General features: G+C 44.3%; 1 protein-coding gene across 2 annotated transcripts in view; it reads right to left on the reverse strand.

Annotated features, from left to right (window-relative positions):
- ssbp4 (single stranded DNA binding protein 4) overlaps positions 1-23,772 on the reverse strand; it is a 92,489-nt gene that overhangs the window by 41,424 nt on the left and 27,293 nt on the right. The window lies entirely within an intron of this gene.

Below are 23,772 nucleotides of genomic sequence, written 5' to 3' on the forward strand. Positions count from 1 at the left end.
CCCTCAGGCATCCCAGATCCAGAAAGCAGCATCGTGTTTACATGAGGAGAGGAGAGGAGAGGATGAGGATGAGGAGTCGATGGAGGAGGGAAAGAAAAATGCTCCACTTTGACCAGATTTTGTTCTGATGTGTCTTTGGGTTTGGAGGCCTCGGCTTGATGTGTGTGCGTGCGTGCGTGTATGTGTTATAGCCCTGCAGACACCCAGGCATCTCACACCCCTATTCCTGGCACCTCCACCCAATCTCTGACCTTTCCTGGACTCAAGCATTTGGCCACACACACACACACACACACGCACACACACACACAATTGCAGCTTTATATATGCACATGCTAACCAACAACACGCACACACACATTCATGCAAGATCATGTAACCAGCCCAAAACACTTGCACCTGGTGTGGCCAAAAATAAGGTCCCCCAGGCCGCCATGTCGCAGGGTGCCGTATCGTTGACAGCAGCTCAGAGGGTCTGTCTTAACCACTGTGCCAAACACACACACACACACACACACACACACACACACACACACACACACAGACGAATCATAGTCTAGATAATTTACCTCCAGGGGGCATCTGTTGCTGATTGGTCAGTGCCATCGTCTGTGCCCTCGCCATGACACTCGCAGTATGGGGTGGCTCGGTTTTTCTATATTTTAAAGCTGAGCAGTGCTTGTGTGGACGCAGAGCTATTCCAATAGAGCAGGTGTCGAGCAGCACTTCAGGCCCTCCCTGCTGTATCTGTATCTACGGTGGCCTATTGCTCCGTCCTCTACACACTTGACTTTCTTCTTTTTCTGCACAGAACAATCCAGCATGTTAATTGCAAGGTAAACAACCGAAGAGGAGCGTCACCCCCACAGGAACGCTTTTCCTCTCCTCCCTCCCTCCTGTTCCTTCCTCTCGTCTTTTCTGAGGCAAGTTTGGTTAAGCCCCCCTTCAAAATCAGAATCTGGACAAGCACCAGTTGGAAGCTAATCCGGCTCGCCAACCGGACCCCTCCTCCGAAACACCGCAGCGGGGGAGGACTGATGAAAGGAACGCTGATATGAGGGACATGAAAGGCATTGTAGAGGCAAACAGAGCCACAGACACAGCTTGCCTCAGACCCCTGCGCTGCGTTCAGCTCTGTACAACAAGCTATTTAGGACATTAAAACAGCTCAGCATTGTCAGTCCTTTCCATGTTCCAAGGCTGCGTCTAGCGTTCTTTTAGGTGGACGCCATCCAATGCCGAGGTTATGACACAAAATGTCAAAACAATGTTTGCTCTGTGCTCCAGCAACTATTAACAAAAAATGTTGCTTTTCTCTGAACTGGAACATTAGATTTCACTTAAAGTTAGTGCACTTCTATTTGTTTCAACTGGAGGAAAAAGTCCAAATGAAGAAAAGTCTCGAGGATACGAAATAAGTGGAAGTAGAGAAAGGCAGAGGTGTGGACTCGAGTCACATGACTTGGACTCGAGTCAGACTCGAGTCATTAATTTTATGACTTTAGACTTGACTTGAAAAAATGTTCTAAGACTTGTGACTTGACTTGGACTTTTACACCAATGACTTGGGACTTGAATTGGACTTGAACCGGTTTACTTGAAAAGACTTGATATTTTACCCAAAATATAAAATTTAACACGCATATTATATAGAGATTGAAAATGTGACGTCATTCACGGGTAGAACCGCAAAGGATTCTGGGAACTCGTGGCAAGCGGTAGTAGCGCACGCAGGCTTTCAATTGAAATCAGTTACACAGCGATAAAAAGAAACACAAAAATGTCAAGAAGCCGTTGTATTATTAACTGCAATAGCCGGTCGCATGACAGCCACGGGAAGCCGACGGGTAAAGAGATCGGTTGTTATCGGATTACGTCGTTGAAGAGAAATTGTTCAAGCCATGTTTCTGAAGTAACAAAGACGCGACGGATGGCCTGGATTGCAGCCATTCAAAGATCAAATATAACGTCCCAGAACACTCCAGCTCACAGGTTAGTCTGCTCCAAGCATTTACACGAAGGTCAGTGTTTTTTAGTAGTTAATACGTCATTTTCATAACATAATTAGTGATATAGGTTACAAGCAAGTCTGGCGCTGAACAGAAATTGTCGCGCTATGCTCCTGTGTTTATTGTGCATAAATAGTGAATTGTCCTGACACAATATTGCGTTTCGCCTCTGTTATTATGGTACATTAACAAAAACATATACTTTTATTCACAGGATAAAACAGGTTTTTTGTATCACTAATTGCCCTGTGCGATTACAGCATACAGTATTATTGTCACTGCTACATTTCTGTGATGGGTACCAGAAATGATTTCCACTACTAATTAATTACCCTTGAGCTCAAAGGTCCTATTAATAAACGGTTAACGAATGTGTATTTATGACGACAATTTGTGAGACTGGTAAACTTATGATACGTACGATGGTCTTTCGTTCTACACCGTGCATTTCAAGGTCCTGTACCCATCCGTCGGTAAACTGTACCTGGACTTGTTGCAGTGACCTGAAGTTACTAAACTTCACGAGTGTATGCACTCACTCCAAGAACCGTATGATTATAAATATGCATATAAATATGCTACAATGAGATAGCTGACTTCATCTAACTAGCAAATGTTGTCCAGGCTACGTTGGTGATGCAGTTCTTTTTAATGTGTATGATATTTTTGTCATGCGATTTTAAAGCCGGTCCTACAACCGCATCCAAGAATAACATGCAGCGTATCTCAGAACTGTTGGTGAAAATTATTCTTGGAGCTAGGTTTAATTGAGCTGCATTTTAAAGAGGTGCAATTTCACAATTTGTGTATATTTTCTAAGTTCACTATTTTGTCATGTGTTGAGAAAAACACAGATTTTAAAATTACATGGTCTAATATTTACATTTAGCATAACTGCAACATTATTTTTTCGTTTTTTTTTTAAAGACTCGAAAGGACTTGAAATTCAAAGTTTCAGACTTGTGACTTGACTCGGACTTTTACACCAGTGACTTGAGACTCGACTCTGACTTGCCTGACATTACTTGAGACTTGACTTGAGACTTGAGGATAAAGACTTGAGACTTACTTGAGACTTGCAAAACAATGACTTGGTCCCACCTCTGGAGAAAGGTGAGAAACTAAAGTGAAGGTGTTGGGCCAAAACATGCTTCAATCCACCTTGGCATCGACTCTACACGTCTATGAAATGCTATTGGGGAGCTCCACCGTCATTCTTCAGTGTTTTGATACGAGCGCTTCCCAGCTCGCTGGTCCAACGTCTCCTGTATAGCCGCGGTGATGATTCGGATAGTTTTTATCCTCATTAAATCGTTCTGTGACCACTCGTGCTCTATAAATTGGGGCACTGTTATCCTGGAAGAGTTCAATGGCTCGTCATAGGATAATGGCGATCACTCAGAACAACTCTGTTCTGATGTGCAGTGACCTCTGAGGGACACGGGGACCCAAATCATCATGTCCGTAGGGTTATTCAGCGTAATCTCTTCATAAACTGAACTACAGCCTTTACCTGCAGCTGCTGGAAGCACCTGCATACCCATCTGAATCATTTTTAAATTCACAATCTCCAAGAAAGATGCTCGATTTGGCCTTTGAATGAACAAAAAATAGGACAGGACTAGGGATGGGTACCGGTATCCGGTGCCATGATGGCACCGGTTCTGACATAAACGGTAGTAACCATACCGAAAAGCAGCGCACATTTCGGTGCTTTATTTCGGTGCTTTTTTTTCCTGAGCTGTGATACACTTTAGATTCTAGCCAATCATTTTATGTTTCCGAGGATAGTAGGCGGGTCCAGGTACGTACGTTCTTTTAGAGCAGAGCTACAGATTAAAAATGCCCAAGGCAAAGCGGTCAAAAGTCTGGCTGTACTTCACAGCAAAAGATGCAAACTCAGCAGCCTGCAACAAGTGCTTTAAGCTGATACTGTGATACTGTCAAAGGAAGTAACACCTCAAATCTGATGAAACACCTGGCGACGCATAGCGTTCTTTTTAAAGCCGAGAAATGCGCCGTATTTGATAGCTTGCTGCGAGACCTCACACCGAGCACATCTACTGCGGGTGGGTTGCCTGTTATCGGACCCGGAGTTAGCAACATCCCCCAAAAACCCGAAGAATAGAGTCCTGGCCCCTAGCCCTGCCAGTGTAGCAGAAATGATGACGGATGATGATGGCAGCAGCCGTTCTTCTCTGCGTGAGTAGCTTAATGTTGTTCCAGTGTAATTTACGTTGAGTAGGCTCACCACGTTATTACATTAATGCATGTAAGGTGAACTAGCAAACATCATCATAGCTACATGCGGCTGTCTTCTTGTTTGATGGCAGATACTCGCTTCACCCTGGCCAAAAAGGCTAAAATGACCAAAGAAAAAGTGGAAAACAGTTAAACATGAGAGGTTTTTGGACAAAGTTTGTGTTTTTTCCATTGTTTAAGCACTGCTTCCAGCCAAGAGTGATACCATATATGCCCCATAGCTGCAGAAAAGGCTAACATTGTTATCTTTTTACAAAAAAAACAGCTGAACATGAGAGGTTTTTGGACCAATTTTGTGTTCTCCATTCTTTAAGCACCGGTTTGAGCACCGTTTAAGCACCGGCACCATTTCAAAAGTACCGGTTTGGCACCGGTATCGGATAAAACCGAAACGATACCCATCCCTAGACAGGACAATAGGGAACAGTGAGATGATGATAAAATCCAAGCAATACCAGCGCTGGGTTAGAACAACGCTCAGGTTCTGGTAAAGTTAACCCAATAAAGCAGAAAGTACCAGAAAGTTTAAGGTCTCCATTAACAAAAACTAAAAGTGTTTCAAGCACTATTAGTGCATTAATGATATAATATTTTATTAGACTGCCATTAATATGAAAAGCCTGATAAGCAATTTCCTTAAAGTTTTTTTTAATTGAACCACCTCTGACTTCATGTGCCCATCCTCCTCCCTCTCCCATCGAAGTGAGCACCCCTGCCGTTAATTGCCATATTATCCTGGCTCTTCATGTCCAAATTTCAAGAGTTAGTTAAAAATAGCGATAGGAAACAAACATGTGAGGCTGTCGGTCAACAAAGACAGAATCTGGCGCAGTACTTGGTGAACCGATAAATTTGGCGTTAACTGGGGATGAAAGCCACATGAGTCTGAATGACTTTGACGAGATGGAGTAAAACGAGATTTGATGTTTTCAGAATAAAGGACAAAAAAAACCACACCAAGGACACGTTTGGATTTTGTCTTTGAAACACAGAACAGACTAATTGTCTGTTAATATCTGAGGAGTATCTATTCATAGACAAGACACACACACACACACACACACAACCACTTGATGACAGATGGAAAGAAATTAGAGGCAAAGTAGCATTAATATTCCATCTCTTAATAACAACCAAAGCCCTTCCCTCACCTCTGGCACCAAACACACACACACACACACACACACACACACACACACACACACACACACACACACACACACACACACACACTAACCAACAGCGCCATCCTGGAGAGCATTTTATCTCAAACTGGATAAAGTCTCTGAGTTTACCAGCTCTCATCCTCCACCTTCTTCCTCATTTTATTCCCTCCCTGTTGCCCCGGTACCCCAACCCCCTCCCCCGTCTACTACCTGGTCTCCACCCTCTCTGCTGGACCCCTGAGTCTGAATACCCCCACCCACCACCCAGCCCCATTGCCCTCTAGCCCTGGAGCCTCACAGAAAAGTAGAGAGCAATCCCTTGGTGGGTCAGCCAGATTAAACTGCTACTGTAATCCGCTTGGCTTTCACCTCCTTGTCCTGAGCTGAAGAGTGCGATGGATGGATGGATGGATGGATGGATGGATGGATGGATGGATGAAAGAAAAATGTGGAGGGGAAATCTAAGACGTAAAAGAAGGGGAGGGCTGGGTTGGGCTGGGGGGGAAGCAGCTAAATGACAACAAGGGCACGGAGAGGGAAAAACAAGGAGCAGAAGAAAGAGAGAAAATGGGAAAAAGAGAGGAAGGCAGAGAGAGGGGCTGTGCAAGGCTGAATTAAAGGACTATGAAAAGGAAGAAGCGAATAATGAATCTCATAAAGGAAAGATATTAAGGACGAATGAGAGTCAAATAAACTGTGCTGTGAGAGGGGCCGATGAAGGACAGTGGGGTAATCCTTGTGGCAAATAAAACGAAGCAAACGGGAAACCGTGCCGAAGTACGCCCTCGTGATGGTGTAATGATGAAATTTGTTTTGTGTAAAATTTGTAGGAAATGACACAGTTCCCCTCGTGGCCAATTAAGACCAAATCCTTCCCGTCGTTTTTTCTCTCTGACCCGGAGTGGTTGCGCCCCCGCGTTCCAGCCAAACACTGTAATAATGAAAATGTGGGAGTCGTGTGGTAAAACGTGCCATCGCTTCACGTTCGGTTCAGATCTCATCACAAGTCAAACAAGCAGGACAAAATGAGCCTGTGAGGTTGGGAGGGTTGCGTTGGTGACTTGTAAAAGATTCATCAATGACGCCAATTCATCAGTCGGCATATCGACAAAACACCGTGGCTCCTTATGTTAACTCCTTCTTCTAGATGCACGAGATGCAGCGGCCATTTTTTAAAAATGCATTTGGATTTCAACCCTGCAACACAAATATTAAAATATAATAGAATATTCTCAGCCAGTCAGGAGCAAAGAAAACACTGATTTATAATTACCGTACACACCGATGAATATGAATAACTTAGTAAGTTAAAAGCTGTATACGTTTGGATGTTGGGTCCAAAAACAAAGCATTCAGCCATCTTTTTCTCTTTCAAACCACTGAGGGCAGAGTTAAAGGAGGACCAGAAAATACAAGAACAACTGCAATGAGTAATCTGAAACACTGATGATCATCTCAATGAGCATCTCAGCCCTGTTAATCAAGTTAAACCACAATTATAACTCCGATGCAAATAAGATAAACAAGTCAATTTGTGTACATGACAGTTTCAATAATGAGCGCAGTGCCAGCCTCCAGCTAGAGTCCAATTCCACGTAAATGCAGTTGATCTCAAGACGCAAGGGTAAAGCTTGAATGCAAACGCAGTCCGGACTTCAGCCTGAATGTACAAAAAAAAAAAAAAAAAAAAAGATTAGAAGGACTTGATTCTTACACTTTATATTTTATAGTAATGTGCTTTTTGGGGAAATGCTCGGCCACAACACTAAAAACTCAGTGGGGTGAGTAACGTGGACGATCTCTGTACAATAAAACATCCGTCTGGATGTCACTTCTGTATGTACCACCACAAAAACACCGAAAGAAACATCAGAAAAACATCACAGATCTTCAAAACCAACAACTCCCCGACTGGTTATCGACCCATTCAACCTACCAAAATGATTCACTGGCAGATAACCAGGTAACCCAAGACACACCCACAGATCCTGATGAATCCCTTGAAGGGCTGAGAGGGATGTACAGAATATTTGTCAGGAGGTTTTTACCAAGCAGTTTAACAAAATCAGTCACTCTGACATTTGCTCACATCCCAGAAATCAAGACAAGCTCTGTACTCTTCAGGTGACTGAATTTATGTTTAAATTCCGTCACCTGCTACCAGGTACCCTACCACCTGGCTCTGAATCGCGCCACACCGAGCTCCTCCGAGGAGACATTCACCGTTACTGTCCTGTGTGTGTGGGATTGTGTCCGCTGAGTATACGGTTAAAGTGTAGAAAAGAAATAGAGTTAACAGGTATTCCTGTCCCACGCACCCCAACTCTCCCCCCAGTTAATGACCCCAGAGAGGGAGGGAACAAGGGAGACGGGGAGAAAGAGAGGGAGAGGCAGGAAGAGGGAGGATATCCTGCGAGGAAAGGCTGTGATATATGAGCAGGCCACTTCAAACAAGCAGAGGGGAGGGGGACACTCCTTCTCCAATAAAACCAGGGGAGGTAGAAGGAGAAGAAAAGAGGCAGACAGAAAGACAAGAGATTTAAAGAGAGGGGTACAGTAGTAAAGAGTTGGAGGGAAGTCGTGCCAGATGAGCCTGAGTGGAAAGACGTGAATGAGGGTGGGGATGCCCCAGCAATAAAAGCACAATTAAACCCTAAAAAGGAGCCATAAAGCTAAAGATTCTTTAATGTTGGAATGAGGCCTGGGAGAATGACAAAGCAGCCTCCTGGCTAGTGATTTACATGCATTAGGATTAGTTTAGTTACTGCAGGTCAGTGTAGTATTAATGTATATTAGGTACTATTCAAAAATCCAGCAAACATGGGGGATTTAAACCGCCGTAGCTGGGAAAATGTTTGAGAAAGGCTTTTAGAATGACATAGTATGATACCAAAAAGTTTACTTTGAAGGTTTTTCTACTTATTCTAAAAGAAATTACACAAGTCACACACATGTAAATAAACTTGGACACACACACACACACACACACACACACATACAACATGTCATACAGCAGGTGATTAATGAATTCAGGAAGGGGCTCTCGGGAAGAGGAAGTCCAGTCTGGGTCAGGCTTCATCTACACATCCATCCATGGGCACCATCTGCATGCACTCAGAGATCACACTCTCTGAAGCCCCTCATAACCCTCCCCCCAAACACACACACGGTCTCATACTCATTTCAACATGTGAAAGTGCTCCTCTCGTGCCGTTTACCGCCTAATGTCTTTCCCGTGACGTCGGAAAGCAGCGGCGTGAGAAAGAGAGGCGGAGGGGGAGGGGCAGCGTCAAGGTGAGCCGAGCGAGTCGGGCACGCTGGCAAGGAGAGCTCGCCACAGTTTGAGGCTCGGTGTGCCATTGTGGGCCAGCGTGAGGCTGCTTTTGACAGCAGCCATTATGGCAAATAATTGAACCGCAAATGAAGACAAATTATATGATTGCGGAGCACGTCCCAGCAGTCAATCCACTATCTAGGTGGTTCCCATTCAAAGCCATTGATCAGCTTTATAACCTAAGTAGCTGGCCAGGAAACTAAATGGTGGCGATCAATGCTATTTAACAGATTATTGACTGCTGACTGGTTGCCTGGGATCAAAACAGAGAGGAGGGGGTGAAAAAATAAGTAAATAGAGGAACGGAATGAAAACACATGAAATTGGAATCGGTTCCTTTGCTTCAGTGATGATAAATGGGAAAGAAAAATACTGAGACAGCAGAGAGAGGGGAGCAGGAGCGAGGTCGCTCTTTTGGTGTGTGTGGCTGAATGTGCATGATCATGTGCATTTAATGAAGAAAGCAAGTAAAGAAGCCAGAAAAAAAGGAAATAAGAAAGAACGCCCAGTCTGCATACTGTCGCTCTTTAAAGGTGGTCTCAAGCATCATTTGTGGTTGGAGGTGGCCCGCGTTCACGAGTCTGGCATTTCCCATGACGGCTGCAAACCCGAAAACTCGTGCTCGAGGAGAAACCGGCTACGAAAGGAGAAACCTGCCCGAAAATCAGCCGGCACTTTCTACTCGTCTTTGTTCAGCTGATCCTTGATGGAGCTTTCAAGCGGCGCAGACGTACCGCAATTACATCCTTTTGACCGCGCGCTCCTTCACGTGTTTCCACTGTCTCCGTTTACGGTACGTGAGCCAGAGTCGAGCCGGCGCTCGGCTTATCGGGCCTCTGGCTGGTGAGACAGCTTCACGTCTCTGTCGGCGTAAAGTGGCTTCAGCCAAAGCCGAGAGAGAAGCTGAGCAGGGGAAACCTGCACCTACATCTATGTGTGGGGGTAAGGACGTCCGACAGCCCCAAATCACTGTACTGTTTAATACACACAGCAGTGTGTTACCATGGTGACTGGGCCCAGCTCTGGGGCCTGACTCATATTTGTGTGTATGTGTGTGTCGTGTGCACTGTACTGCCTGCACTGGAGGATATACAGGCATGTAAATCTGACTGAACCTCAGGTTTGGCTCGGCTTTATTTGTGATTGTCGTCCAACACTTTCATCTTTGCAACATTTCCTGCAATTTACTTGAAAATAAAAAACAGACTTGAGCTGCGAAGGGAGGAAAATAATTTTTTTTTTTTTTTAAAGAAGCCAAAAAGTGTCCGAGCCTCAGTGAATCACTGTCTGCGTGCGAGTGTGGATGCAGACTTAAATATGGCTTCAGCAGTGGATATAGTGTGTGTGTGTGTGTGTGTGTGTCTCCCAGCTTGCTTCTGCTTGTGCATGTGTGTGTGCCTTTGTGCGTACTCACTCCCCTTGCCTTTTCTCAGTTCAGCAGAACCTCATTAATTCAGCAGGAATGGAAATCATTTCTGCATGGAGTGCACAGGAGACAGAAAGAGATGGAGAGGAAGACGCATGGAAGGGTGGGGTGGTGGGGTGGCGGGCCACAATGAACACTCACATTTCTTCATTTTTCTTTGCTGAAAATCATCCAGTTTCGGGAAATCATTTCCAGATTAATAGCATAATAAATTAATGGTATTACTCATGACGAGAATCCAACATTTACAGTATTTTAATACTATCTAATCGCAATTAAATGACGCTCTGATTTACTCATTTGTTCATAACAACTCCTGGGAAATAACACTTATGTCTAATCTCTGCCTTTATGTATTTAGATTTAAATCTCATAAGATTTATACAGTGTGTCAGACTGGACAAACAACCAAATATAGCAAATGTCCAGATGGATACATTAATAAAAAGGTAATCTTCCTTATGTAGCAACAGATCAGAGCAGAGCCTCCTCCATCCCTCCCTCTCTCCATCCTGCAGCCCGCCACCAGACAATATGGAACAGACAGTAATCTGGCCATGCACTGAGGAGATTACAGCATCCACAGAGCAGTTCAGCACAGAAGAGAGCAACTCTGGCGACGGTCCACACCGTGAGGACACGAAGCAGGAATCCACAGTATAGTTTATCCAAGCAAACTGAAGTGGCCCAGCTATTCAAAGAAACTCCTCTCTCTTTCTCCCTCACGCTCACAAGGCAGTGGCTGGTCCCACACACTCCTTCAATGAAAGCTGACCTTTTCAGTGTGCAACAGAGTGCAGTGCAGTGGATCTCTGGCCCAAATGTCACTTTTTACACTAAAGATCTGATGTGGTGTAAAGAAAAAGAAACGAGAAAGAGCAGAGAGGACGCACACGAGGAGTAACACGTGTGCGCTTCCCTGTGCAACTCTTGGTCTTTTCACAAGCACGCGTGGCTCCGTGAGCACGAGCTAAAGCTCGAACAGGTCCGAGCATCCAGTCAATAGTGAAACAGATGTGCTGCCCTATTTATCCACTGAACTTAATCATGGGAGATATAAATAACTGATCTGAAGGCTTAGATCCAGACAGCTCAACGGAGGTTGGAAGTTCACACGTCGCTGTTGTTGCTAAGTACACGATGTGGATTTTTGGATTTTCCGGCTCTCTCGGAAGAATTAACCCCAAACGGCAGCAGGGGCAGGGTTTGCTCTGATTTCAGGGGAACAACATCAAACATATGCCCAAACAGACACACTAATAATAATGGTCTATGTTTACTATAAAAATTGCAGACATTTTCTAATAACAAACTCCTTATGTTTTCCTGCTGGAGACAGTCAGTTCTTTCTGAAAGGGACTCTATGCCACAAATAAGCACTTTTAGGTCCTCTTTTTTTAAGGCTACCTTTAAACCAGCTCTCGTCTGATTGGCTGCCCCTCGTAAAACAGGGAACTGAACAGCAGGTGAGTGTCTGCAGTGACATCCAGAGCCATGCGGCTGAGATGATTACCAAGGGAACTCTGCTCTTTCTGACATCACACAGAGCCAAGCCTGTATAGGCTCTGTACGATAACTGTAGATATATTTCAGGAAATATGGAAAAAAACAAAAAAAAACAAAACGCATAACAGATTATTTAAACTAACAAACAGTTAACAGATAAATACGTCACAAAAAAAACAGCCTCACAGTGCAGCAAAGACGGCCTCTGTCCTTAAACCCAAACGCCGCTGAGCTTCTTCAGTGTGTCGCTGTTAAGCAGCCAAAGCTGTTTTTAGAAGTGGAATCGCAGTGACATCGCTACGTAAAAGAGTGAGGTGGAGCAAGTACTACAACATTCGACTCAAGGTTTTATCTTTTTTTCCACCTTTGTTTGCAGTTATGAATGAAAAGAAATCGCGGGAGTATTTCAAGATCTGCCCACCACCCAAAAAAGGACTCTGAAATAGTCCCCGTGAATATTAACTCATTACAACTAATTTAGAGGTTTCCATTAGCCATGACAGGTTATTATTAGATGCATAACTCATAGGTACATGGATACAAATCAAACTTTCTACCTGTATTTAATGAAGGAGGCCAATCTTAAAATAGTATTGTTCGATAGCTAACGCTGTAGTTGCTTGGGAAAGCTACTTTTCTCTTCTTTAAACGAAGTAAGAGTGGCTGATGAAGGAACTGAAGAGAAGAAGCAGACAGAAAGCAAGAGCTCTGAGCTCAAATGAGAACCAGAAAAGGAAGACGCCGAATTAAAAGAAAAGACTTGACCTTATAAAATGGCCACAAACGGAAAACATGCTGACTTCAAACTGTGTAATCTCAACAAGGTGTCGCTCTCTCTGCACATGCATGCTGTTCTTAAAGCGACTTACCGCCCTATAATAATGATAAATATATCATATTTCCTTCGGAAAAAAGGAAAAGTTTAGTTGTTGAGTGTAGCTGAAATTAAACTGACTGTAACTGATGCACAAAGTCTTGCAGGAACAAGAAAAAAGCACATTGGATGTATTTAGAGTTGTGCATATTTTGAGACATTTTCACACGTGCAGCGCCGAATTTTGAGACTTTACCCAGCAGAGTGGACATTAAGTGTTTGGTTGTTTGTTTTTTTAAATTTGCCAGCTCTCTGCTAGAAAGTCTTGCTAACGTCCAGGCGAGCCGATGTGAGAATATTCCCGGTAATTGTGAATTCACAGCGAACGACTCGATTTCCCAGACATTGTCCAAAGTTCATGTGTGAAAACAGCGACAGAAATGCAAAAGTGTTTGAGACCTAAGAATGAACAGCAAACATGCACGGGCTGAAATCGACACATTTTTAATTTTAATAATTAGGAGGGCTATTATTTATCTGGCATCTAATAAAACTGCTGCGGTGCAGTTTATCCGAAGACCGGGACGTCCCCATCCACTGTTTTTAACCTAACATATTTACGTACTTTAAGGTTAAAACAGGTAAACAAATATATATATGCATATCTATGAAATAGGCAGATTGATTTATAGCACTAAATCTGAAAAGTTACAAGAGAAGAGGAGTTGTATCATAAAAGCAGACTAATAAAAAGAAGGAGCAGCTTACTGTTGCATTAGTAAAGGTGTACTGAGACAGAGAGAGGGAGGAGGGAACAGATGAAGGTGTAGTAATAAAAAGGGGGAGGGCTGAGGTTATAATGGTGGAGCGAGTGGAGAGCTGAAGGAGCCAGGTGTGGCAGCAGCCACAGAGGTAATCAGTGGGCCAATGGGGAGTCATTCCACTCAGAGCGAACTGGCTGCCGAAGTACCTGGAATAAAAATAATCATTACACCGCATTAAAGTCACTGTCTGTAAATATACCCCGAGCAGCAGTAAAGCATGCCTGCCACGGCTCCTGCTATCAGGACACCTTAACGTGCGCACACGTGAATTTCTAAACGCAAACAACATAAATGCAAATACTTCAGAGGATGTGAAGTCGTCTCTCTGCACAAATGGCGTAAAAAAGAAAAAAAAATCAGCCCCCCTGCTGATTCTGCAACATTCATCCCGTCATTACCAAGACGAGCTTTTAACAGAAGCAAACTGTTCTCCAAACATAACTCAACCAACTCAAAGCACATTCATTATCCCCCCCCTATAACTTATAAGTGTTATTTTAGCAACAGAAACCCCAACAGAGGCTTGAATTGGATCTCTCTCACACATTTATTCCGCCTCTCAGTATTGCTGCCTTTGGAAAATGGGGATTAAGTCTGCATTTGGGAGAATTTAAATTGCAAATAAGGCTTTGTAATTGTTTTAGTCTTTAATCCTAGCAGGGAGGGCCTCACTGTAATGCAAAGTTGAGACAGGCGAACATCTCAGGCATTCATCTGAGGAAGGTCTGTGTTTGTGTCACCCCTCGCTTCAATGAGACTTAATAAGAAGGGCGTCCAATCGGCATCACGCGCTCGCACACACACAGCCATGAACACGTGCATGCACTCACCAGAACGCGCGCACAAACACATGCACACATACACACCAACCAATGGGCTTAGGGCCGCCAGTTTATTTTGGTTGTGAGTTTGGGTGCCCAGCTGGTACTTGAGACTGGTGGACTGGCAGAGCAGTAGGAGACAGCAGACACACACACACACACAGTTCCAGGGACGCACTGTGCCAAGCTGCAATGTCTGCCAGTTACAAGCCTGCCCACTGCTACAAAGAGAGGCAGAGGAGAAAGGGCAGGATAGACTGTGTCTGTGTGTGCATGTGTGTGAGTGTGCATGCACGAGAGAGAAGAGCGATGTGAGAGTGGACAAAGATATGAAAAAGAAAACAAAAAGCCGAGGAGCATCTTTTAGAGAAATTACGGTGTTTGAAAGGATAAGGCTCAAAGTGTCTGAGAGGAAAAAAGACTAACATGAGGGAGGAAGTGAAAAGACTTCCTCTGAAAGTTGCCACAAACTGTTAGTTTCTCAAAGCAATTTAAAGCTGCCGCTCCAAATTTGCAATGTTTGAATTAACCAGATCATATCATGGATGAACAGGTGAGTGCTAGTCACTGAGAAAAACTCAGGTTATGTAAAAGTTAAGCTGGTTTCTAACTTAGTTTTCATGGGATGCAGTTGGCTGTCAGTGGGAACAACCATAAATAATCATGGGAGGAAGCTCAGTATTCCATAGAAACCACGTGTGGCAGGAACGACGTGCCCACTTCCAGGTTCAGGAAGGTTTTTGTGCTAAACACAGACTGTCTGGCCACCACAATTCAGGTGAGTGATGATCTCTATTCAGGCATAAACTGAACATGATTCAGGACAGTAAAGGATGGCACGCTTTAAAGAAAAGACGCAAGGCTATGAGAGGAAGAGAAACTGACTTCTGAAAGCAGACCTGCCCTTGATACCGCTTCATTCAATCTCCATATCTTATGAAAGATATCTCTATTGATCCCTTGCATAACCTGGGTTGCTTTCTTTATGTGCAATTGCTGTTATGCACACACCGCATGCGGTCTATCTTGACCTGAAATATTTAATGCTGCTCATTAGAGCAGGGCGATATGGCCAAAAATATTTATCACGATATATATTTGAAAATTTGCGATAACGATATAACCGACGATATAATTGATGCGAGACAAAATACAACTCCACAACATTACTAGCGCAAAAAGACAACCTTCCATTTATTTTCACTTAAACAAGAAGCTGGTTTTTATGTACATTAAAGCTTTATAAAAATGTAACAGTGCAAATGCAAATTCCTTGCTGAAAGTTTAACCAAAAGGCATTTCCAGTAGAAATGGGCTGACATATCCTGAGCATAACCATGTATAATATCCACTGAAGTTAAAAAGAGGTGCTTTGCAACATTAAACTGCAGTGTGCAGTATGTATTTTTCGGACCATAAGGTGCACGGGATTATAAGGCACATTAAGCGAAACAAAGCAGTCAGATAAATCAAACTTTATTAAACTCATTCTTCTTGCTTCCTCCACTTCTGTACCATTGATTCATTAATGTTGAATTCTCTGGCAGCTGCTCTATTCCCATGTTGTTGCAGTCTATTAATGACTAACCTCATATTGTGGATGGATTATCTCAGTTGTTCTCCTGACTGAAGTTTGGTCCGTTTACAACATCCTGCCATGCGATTGCATTTGTCTCTAACCATGAAGAACCTTCACGTTAACTTTTATAAGTGGAAAAGTGTTAGTGTTCGTCCTCCAGCTTCACTGTTTATGTTATGCTAACATAGCTGTGTCACTAGCGATCACGTAGCACATCATTATATACCAGCTAGCCCAACTTCAGTAACCCTACAAACGTCACTGCTGTTTAGTTTCCTGTCTTCATTTATGTTGGAAGTGATAGCAGAACTGTACGTTTGATTTTTTTCAGAAATCTCTCAGTCAGAACATGCAATATCATGCTTAGGTAACTAGCGAAACTAGCGAGCTAACTTCCGCTAGCTTCCTGCTAACGTCTAACTCCGTTAAATGTAATAACTTTAGTTTTCATGGATGCCTGGAAGTTAAACTTCATAGTTACACCTGGTAAAGCAGCAATGCTGATCGTTTTATTAAAGATGAAAGAATTTAGACAGTTTTTAACTCTAAGTGATGCTGCAGTGTTGTTTGACCTGAAGGATACGGAGTTTAGGACACAGATTACTCCCAGATTTAAGAGCATCTTAGTCCGACAAATATGACAATAACAACGGCCGCTTGCATGTTCTGCAAAAAAATGTGCTTTGTCGTGTATCTGACGGACAAACACCAAACCAGTTCCACATCACGGAAGTTGCACCATTTTTACAAACCAATTCTGGTTCATCTGTTTCACTCAACAATCGGCCATGTGCGTATGAAAACAAAGGCACTGCGCATGCGCGTTTTACTCCCATTCTATCGCGATATTTCATTTTCCTATCGTTGCCTAACATTATACCGGTATTACCGTGAACGGTATAATATGGCCCAGCCCTACTGCTCATTTAATCTATTATCTTACTGATTTTTGTGTCCTCACACACTTAAACACAACCTCCCAGTTCAGTGCGTCTCTTATTTGCACAGTTTGACAAACTTGTGACGACGTCATCAGAAGCGATCGTCTCAGGAAGCCCTGACCTGCATGGGAGGTTCTCCCGTGCCTTCCAGGTTATAAACGCTGGCCCGTCCTCCGTCAACCTATTTGAAATGTTTGTCAAAACCTTTGAGTCAGTTCATGACACGCTAAATTTCTCAAAGGATAGCAAATGTGTACTTGTGGACCTGAACAGAAGGAAACAATGACGGTCGACTTTAAAATCAGACTCTTGTCACTGATGAAAGCTGACTTAATTATGAATCTTGGTTAAAAGAAGGAAACGGCTTCTCGATTCGCAGTTAAACCAACGGGACCGTATGCTTAAACATGGCTTTCACTCGTATCTGCCTGACAATCCTTGCAACCGCCGTCAACGTTTTAGACCTAATGAGGAGCGGCAGTAATGGAGCGCTCCGAGCTTTTCTCTGGGAGGAGAGAACGGGGGAGCGCCACAGCTGGGAAAGCTGACTGGAGACCAGCAGAGTCGTTTCACTTTGAAGAAATTTACTCAGAGAAACAGTAAAATCGACAGTAACCACACACTCGTCTAAGCTTCTACCAGGTTGTTCTGCCCTCTCCTCTGAGACTTGGGACACAAAGTTATAAAAACACAGAGTCAGAGCAGCCTGCCAAAGGAAAGTTCAAAGTAAGCTGAAACAAAGACAGCAGAAGCATCATAATTGCAGTAATTTATGCCGTTCCGAGCCGGACAGTGTGTTTTTACACAATGGATAAATGGATAAATGGATGTGGTTTGGAAGTCGCCGGTGTCAGGGAGCTTCAAAGATGGTGAGAAAGAGGGGAGGGAGTGAATGTGTGCTTGTGTGCGTGCGGGCAGGCTTGCGTGATGCAGGCTTGCCAAGAGAAGCATCGCAGGCACCCCCAGCACGGAAGGTCGCCCTCAAACTTCCAGCCCCCTGACAAATTGCTCACTTCAATTCTCCACAGTAAACTGGTTACAGTCGAGGGCAAACAAATGATGAATGCTGCTTTTTTTAATTATTGAGCCATAATTTGTTTCCTGAAAATGACTCAACTGAAAGAGAATTGGCAGCGTTCACCCGCTAGTTTCATTGGGAGAGATAAACAAATGCCCCAAGGAGTTTTCACTATTCCCCTGAATGTAGTATTCATTTAAAGCATTCGTTTAAATTTTATGGATGATGATGTTGCAACTAAGAGGGTATTCATGGGTAACTGGGTTAGGGAAATTAAATGGGACTGGGTTGGAAATCTGCATGCAAGGAGGGAAAGTATAAGCTGCAGGGCCTGGCTTCTACAATAACTTTGCGCGGGCAGATTGATGGCATTTACGCTGCTCTGGCTAGTGGGACGCAAAGCATAGCTAGTACCAAAACTCAGATAAACTGCAAAACATGCAGACTTCAAAAAGAGTCCCTAGTGCCTTCGCACACCTCATTCTCCCTGCACAGAAACATCCCCTCCCCGTCTCTGTCCCCGGATGGTCGTCTGCATCCGTCCATGTCCCGGTCTGTCCCTGTCAAACACAGATCCAGCGGCTCGTGCTTACATAGCTGAGATCAAATGCTAAACTGCAGCTCGGTTTAAGCTTGCCCAGAATGAACCTGCAAGGAAGGGAATCATAAGCAACATTTGATCTTCTGCTTCTGTCACTTGCAGACCTCCAGCCGAACACGCACGCAGCTTGAGGGCAGCACTTTCAGGCTTTGCTGCCTTCCTCAGATAGCGAAAGGTATACACAGACAGAGGAGCCGACCGGCCTTTTTCATTTAGACTGTAACAACGGTAAACAACGGCACACAAAGACGGCGTCCTCTCGCTCAGCGCCCGTCTGCCTGCAGCCTGCACTCCACGCACTGTTTGATATTAAAAGACGACACGGGCGTGAACAGAGGAGGCGGTGGCGGTGGCAGAAAGGTAGAGAAGACGGGAGACGGACAGGAATGGAGACACAATGCTGTGGCACACCATGGTGTGTAGGCTATATTTAAAGTGAAAACAGCCAGCAGAATCTGTGAGAGGATGATATCGCCGTGCCAACGCAGACTCCAGTCCTCTGCGTTCTCTCTCGCTTTCTGTCCTCATGCCTCCATCCATACCTACTCTGCCTATATTATGGATGTTATTATTATTCCTGCATGTCGTCATGTCGCCCCTGCTTCTCTCCTTCCCCCGAGCAAGGAAGCGGGCACTGCTGGCACCCAGCCAGATTACCCAATCAATCTCCTGTGAGAGGGAGGGAGGGCGGCGAAGGAGAGAGGGGGAGGAATAAGAAAGAGAGCGTGGAACAGAGAGGAAGGCAAAGAAAGCACGGCGGGAGGGGGTTGGAGGATGGCGAAAAAGACCTGAGAGGAACTGAAGCAGGAAAAAAACGGTGCAGGATGAGTAAATTTCATGAAAAAAAAAAAAAAAAGGACGGGGACAAAGAGCGCTTTGACAGGGAAGGAAGGTTTCATGCAGACGTGTGGCATAAAAAAAATGGCAAGTGAGCACCTGGTAACGTAGTGAGTAGCAGTGATGAAAAAAACCACACAAAATCCCACACAGAGTCCAGACAAAGGCTTGGCTATCAACGCTTGTTTACAGAGCGCAGCTCCTCCCATCGTGCCACCTGTTACTGTGGTCGAGCCTAACAAATGTTTAACCCGCTCAAAGAATAGCCAGGCAACAGCCAACACTGCATCTCCATCTATCTACGGTCTGCAAACGGCATGCTGGGAAGAGATCAGATTAGGGCTGCGGCACTCGTTTTCCTGGTTGAAGTGACTCAGTGTAGAGCAGAAGCAAGAAGTTAATTACTCAATCAACCGGTCAACCAACAGAAAATATACTGACAACTGTTTGACTGTCATTAATCTGTTAGTCTTTTAATAAAAGCAAATATGATTTCAGAATGGTGAAACAAGACTGTAAGTAATGTCTCCTTGGTCTCTGAAAAACACTGGCGGGGAATATTTTCTGACTTTTTTGACATCAATCAAGAACGTAATCAGGAAAGAAAAACTGAAAATTAAAAAAAAATTTAAATGGAAGTTTTGCTGATGTAAAGACAGAACGTCAGACTGCATTTTCAAAATGTTAAAATTTTCTGTCGATCAAACAATCAAATATGCAGCTAATGCTCGAGCGCCTTATCATGTTCACGAGGGCTTTCATGACGGTTTTCTTAATGCGCTCTATTTCGGGAAGAGGTGAAACGTTCAAAGCTGAATCCCTGTTTTTGACTCCTCCATCTCAGCCATTATCGTGACAGTTTGCATCAGTAAGCCGAGAGCTGAGAGGAGTCAGTGAAGCACTGCGACGTGAGTGACGCACTTGTGGCACTAAATCTGTGATGCTCTGCAGGCGGTGAACCCGGATTGGCGTGAATCGCAGATGTTTGGGGTTGCGACCTCTGGCTGGGGCAAAGCAAAATGTCTGCAGCAGCGAGGCGAGCGGATCGCTTCCTGAAAGACTGTTTGTTTGAGACTGCAAGTGCATGCACGCGTGTCTGAGATGGAGAAGACAGCGACTCGTTCTCTGTGTGTGTGCGTCCGTCAATATGTATGCTTTCTTCATCACAAAGCTCGCGTGCTTTAATCATTCATATTGAGTTACTAAAGACGTGCCATGTTCTTATAATCAAACACATTTCCTCAACAAAGTGCTCTTTTGAGGAACATCCAAATTCCAGCAGAAAAGAGGACCATGAGATGCGCGGATCTCTTTTAGGAAATAAACGTGATTAAAGGGCGACGTGAAGAGGAAGGACAGAAACACAATTCCGACAATTAAGACGACAAGAGCGAACACTCAAATTACTTTACAGAGGTACAAGACTTCAGGCTGTTCCAGCTCTTTATGATACGGCATCATCTCACTTACTTTGAGTGCGTGTATTCATTTGCATGAGAGCGCGTGGGAGTGGGATATGCACACAAGCGCTGTTGCAAGTGGGAGTGTTTACGTGAGAGTGTCTACGATAGCAGATTCGCCATTCAAGGGTGAAAGCAACTAGCTACCCTTCTAGTCAGAGGCCTCCAGTTCTGGGAGGGAGGCCAGGGCTCCAATCCCACCACATTCCCCTGGATTAGCTGTCAACCAGTCCCCAGATCTGGGGATTAGCACATTATATTCCATTATCTTTCCCAAACTGGAGAGTCCACAAAGTCTACATCATTGCTCTCAGAGGGGGCCAGCAGGACAGGGCTGAGTAAGAGGTGCCTTCAAATCGGGCCAAATTGAGCCAAACTGAGCTGAGCCAAACCAAATCTGTAACTAAGACTGTACTCCGGCTCAGCGTTGCCTGGCAACCAAATTAGTTTGCGGAAACAAATAAGCAGATATATAGATATCAATTTTATGGCTCTTTGCTGATATTTTCTCATTGTTATCCGCAGCAAAATGACAGCGTACACCTCTATAGAGGCCAGGCAGACCATAAATTACATGTAAGAAGAAGCATTAATAAAAACAAAAGCAATCCTGGTTTATCTCACACAAGTTCCCCTTCCACCGCTCCTGCTGAGCTGCACACAGAGTGGAGTGCGCGGCTCCCGGGAGCCGTGTTGTTTTTCACTCCGTGATCCGGGCGGACTCGGGGGAGCGAGGGAGCCGTTATCAGCAAGGGGCCTTGATAGAGACTCGATCGGGCCGTCAGTCTGCGGGGACCGAGGAGCCAGAGTTAATCAGAGGCAGACAGACCCCTCGTCACCCTGGGGATTCACGCGCTTCGACCCCGATGCTCTGGCTCTCGCCGTCACGCAGACGCACAAAGACACGTGCGGGAATGGTCACAATAGCACATGTGCTTTCTCGCACCTTGTCGTGCACTGTCAGAGCCTCTGCCACACCCTCTACGCTTTATTAGGACTCCTAATCCAAAACAACTCTGGAACTTTACTTAGCAAAGCATGAATTCAAAGCAGTATAATTTATAGTTTTCTTTTATATTAAGGTAGCACGAGGTCCACGATTACCGACTCAAACTTTCTTTCTTTTTTTTTTCTCAATTACCGACTCAAACTGACGACACATGTTTTTCTTTCCTTTTGACCTTTGGCCTGGATTTTCAAGCACATTCAAGACGATATTTTAACCCAGGTGCAGTCTTTTTGTCCTAAACATCACTAACTAGTTTTGTGGCTATACCAAACCAGTGAGTGAAAGCAAAGGTGAAAAGTGAAAGTATGTAAACATAAGATAAAACGGACAGCTGCTTCTCATAAATATAGTTGTTTCTGCCTCTCAAACCCGCCTACCTATGTTGATATAGAGAATTTGCTCTTCATAGCATACACTAAATTAATTGCGGGAGCTATAAATAGCCGCCTGCTTTCCTTGTGTGAACTGATGCCTTTTTGTCTCTTATTTGTATTACAGCCTTTCCTTTTCCTCTCTGCTGTGGTCCTCGCCAAGGCGATAACCTGCGTGACATTTTTGCACTTTTTGCCATTCACGATTACAGATTTGAGACCGTTTCTTTTCCCCACTTCTCAGGTGAGCGTCTGAGTTTTAAATTCTGTGAAATTTGTGCTTCTTTCTTGTGTTTCTTTTAATTGCTGTGTCCAATAACTTGAGGTGCAAACACTGATTTTATATGCCATTGATTAAATATGGAAGTAAGAGGGTACAATCATTTATAAAAGAGGACCCTGCGTAAAATGCAGTTTTTCTACACTTTCTTTTTCGTTGGATTTGTATTCAGATTTCTGCATTTGTGTGCAAACAGTATCCTGCACCTTGTGTCTATCTCAAATCGGAAGGCTGCACTAGTTTTTTTTGAAAGTTGAAAGTGAAACACCTGCACATCGCATGCGAAACCATAAAATGACAAATATTTCTATCTTTAAACTCCTAATCGCAGCAAATCAGCAGTCGCGAGCTGAGAGTTCGCACAGGCTGACCTTGTGAACTTGAGTGAGGTCGAAGATCAAAAACAGAGCGTCTCAGCAGTTTTAAATGCTCATCAAGTTCCCCTTTAGGATGCGTTTATCACTTTACCACAACACCAACAGAGCACCTGCCTCCTCTCTCTACCTATCTTTACTGTATTTTAGTAAAAACAAGCTCAATATACTTCTGAACCTCTGATTCACATCAGCACTTTAACCCCTAAACTGCAGCTTGACTCTATGTTTTGTCTATGCAGTCCAATGCTGAGGAGCAGCAGCAGCGATTCGGATTCTCAGCTAACCAGTTTACGCAAACAAAGACTGAAACACGTTTAAAATATGTCGGCAGGTTGGCAGAATTTCAAGCCAGAGGTTCAGACATATATTGACCAGGGCTGTCAAACCAGAGCCGTTAAATAGCTGACATGCAGGCATCCAGCTGGCCTACCTCTGGAGAAAGGTGTAGGAAATTATATGGCATTTAGATTAATTAGACACAGTTGTCAGATTTAATTAACTACTAGGTTTAATTAACCATGTAATTAATCTTATGGTGGTCCAACACATGCACACACACAGAGACGAGGCGAGGAGACGCACACATCAACTAGTGCCCGCGCAGACATGCATGGTACATGCGCGACAGATGTAATCTGTTCAGCTGACAAGCGCTCGCACTTTTGCCGTCAAACCTCATAAGAGAGTTCAACTGGACGGGTGACAGGCTACGAGTTAAAACGGCCTGAATGAAACGCGGATGGCGAGAACCGTGCCTCTAATCCATTTCAGGTTTAACTTCTGCCCGGGTGGAACGATAATCTCACAGCTGAAGCAGTCTGTCCAGTCAACATTCGCACACCGTGTAATCCTTACTCAAATATACACCACGCGGCATGATGCAAATATTTATCATAGTGTGGACAAGCCAAAAGAGAAAACCCTTGCAGCTAAAGAACAAAAAAACAATTTGAAAAAAGATGACAAAGTGAGGAGGTTAAGCCTGCGTGGTCTGCAGTCACGAGAAAACAGACGCTCGCTTTGTGCTGGCCTGCAGAAAACGTGCACGTTTGATCTACTGGTCTGATCAACTGTGCAGAAGACAGGGGTCACGGGGGGCTCAGGCCCTGACCTTGCAGCACCCGGGCCATCCTCTGC

This window comes from Rhamphochromis sp. 'chilingali', assembly GCF_963969265.1.
Source record: "Rhamphochromis sp. 'chilingali' genome assembly, chromosome: 3".
Lineage (NCBI taxonomy): Eukaryota > Metazoa > Chordata > Actinopteri > Cichliformes > Cichlidae > Rhamphochromis > Rhamphochromis sp. 'chilingali'.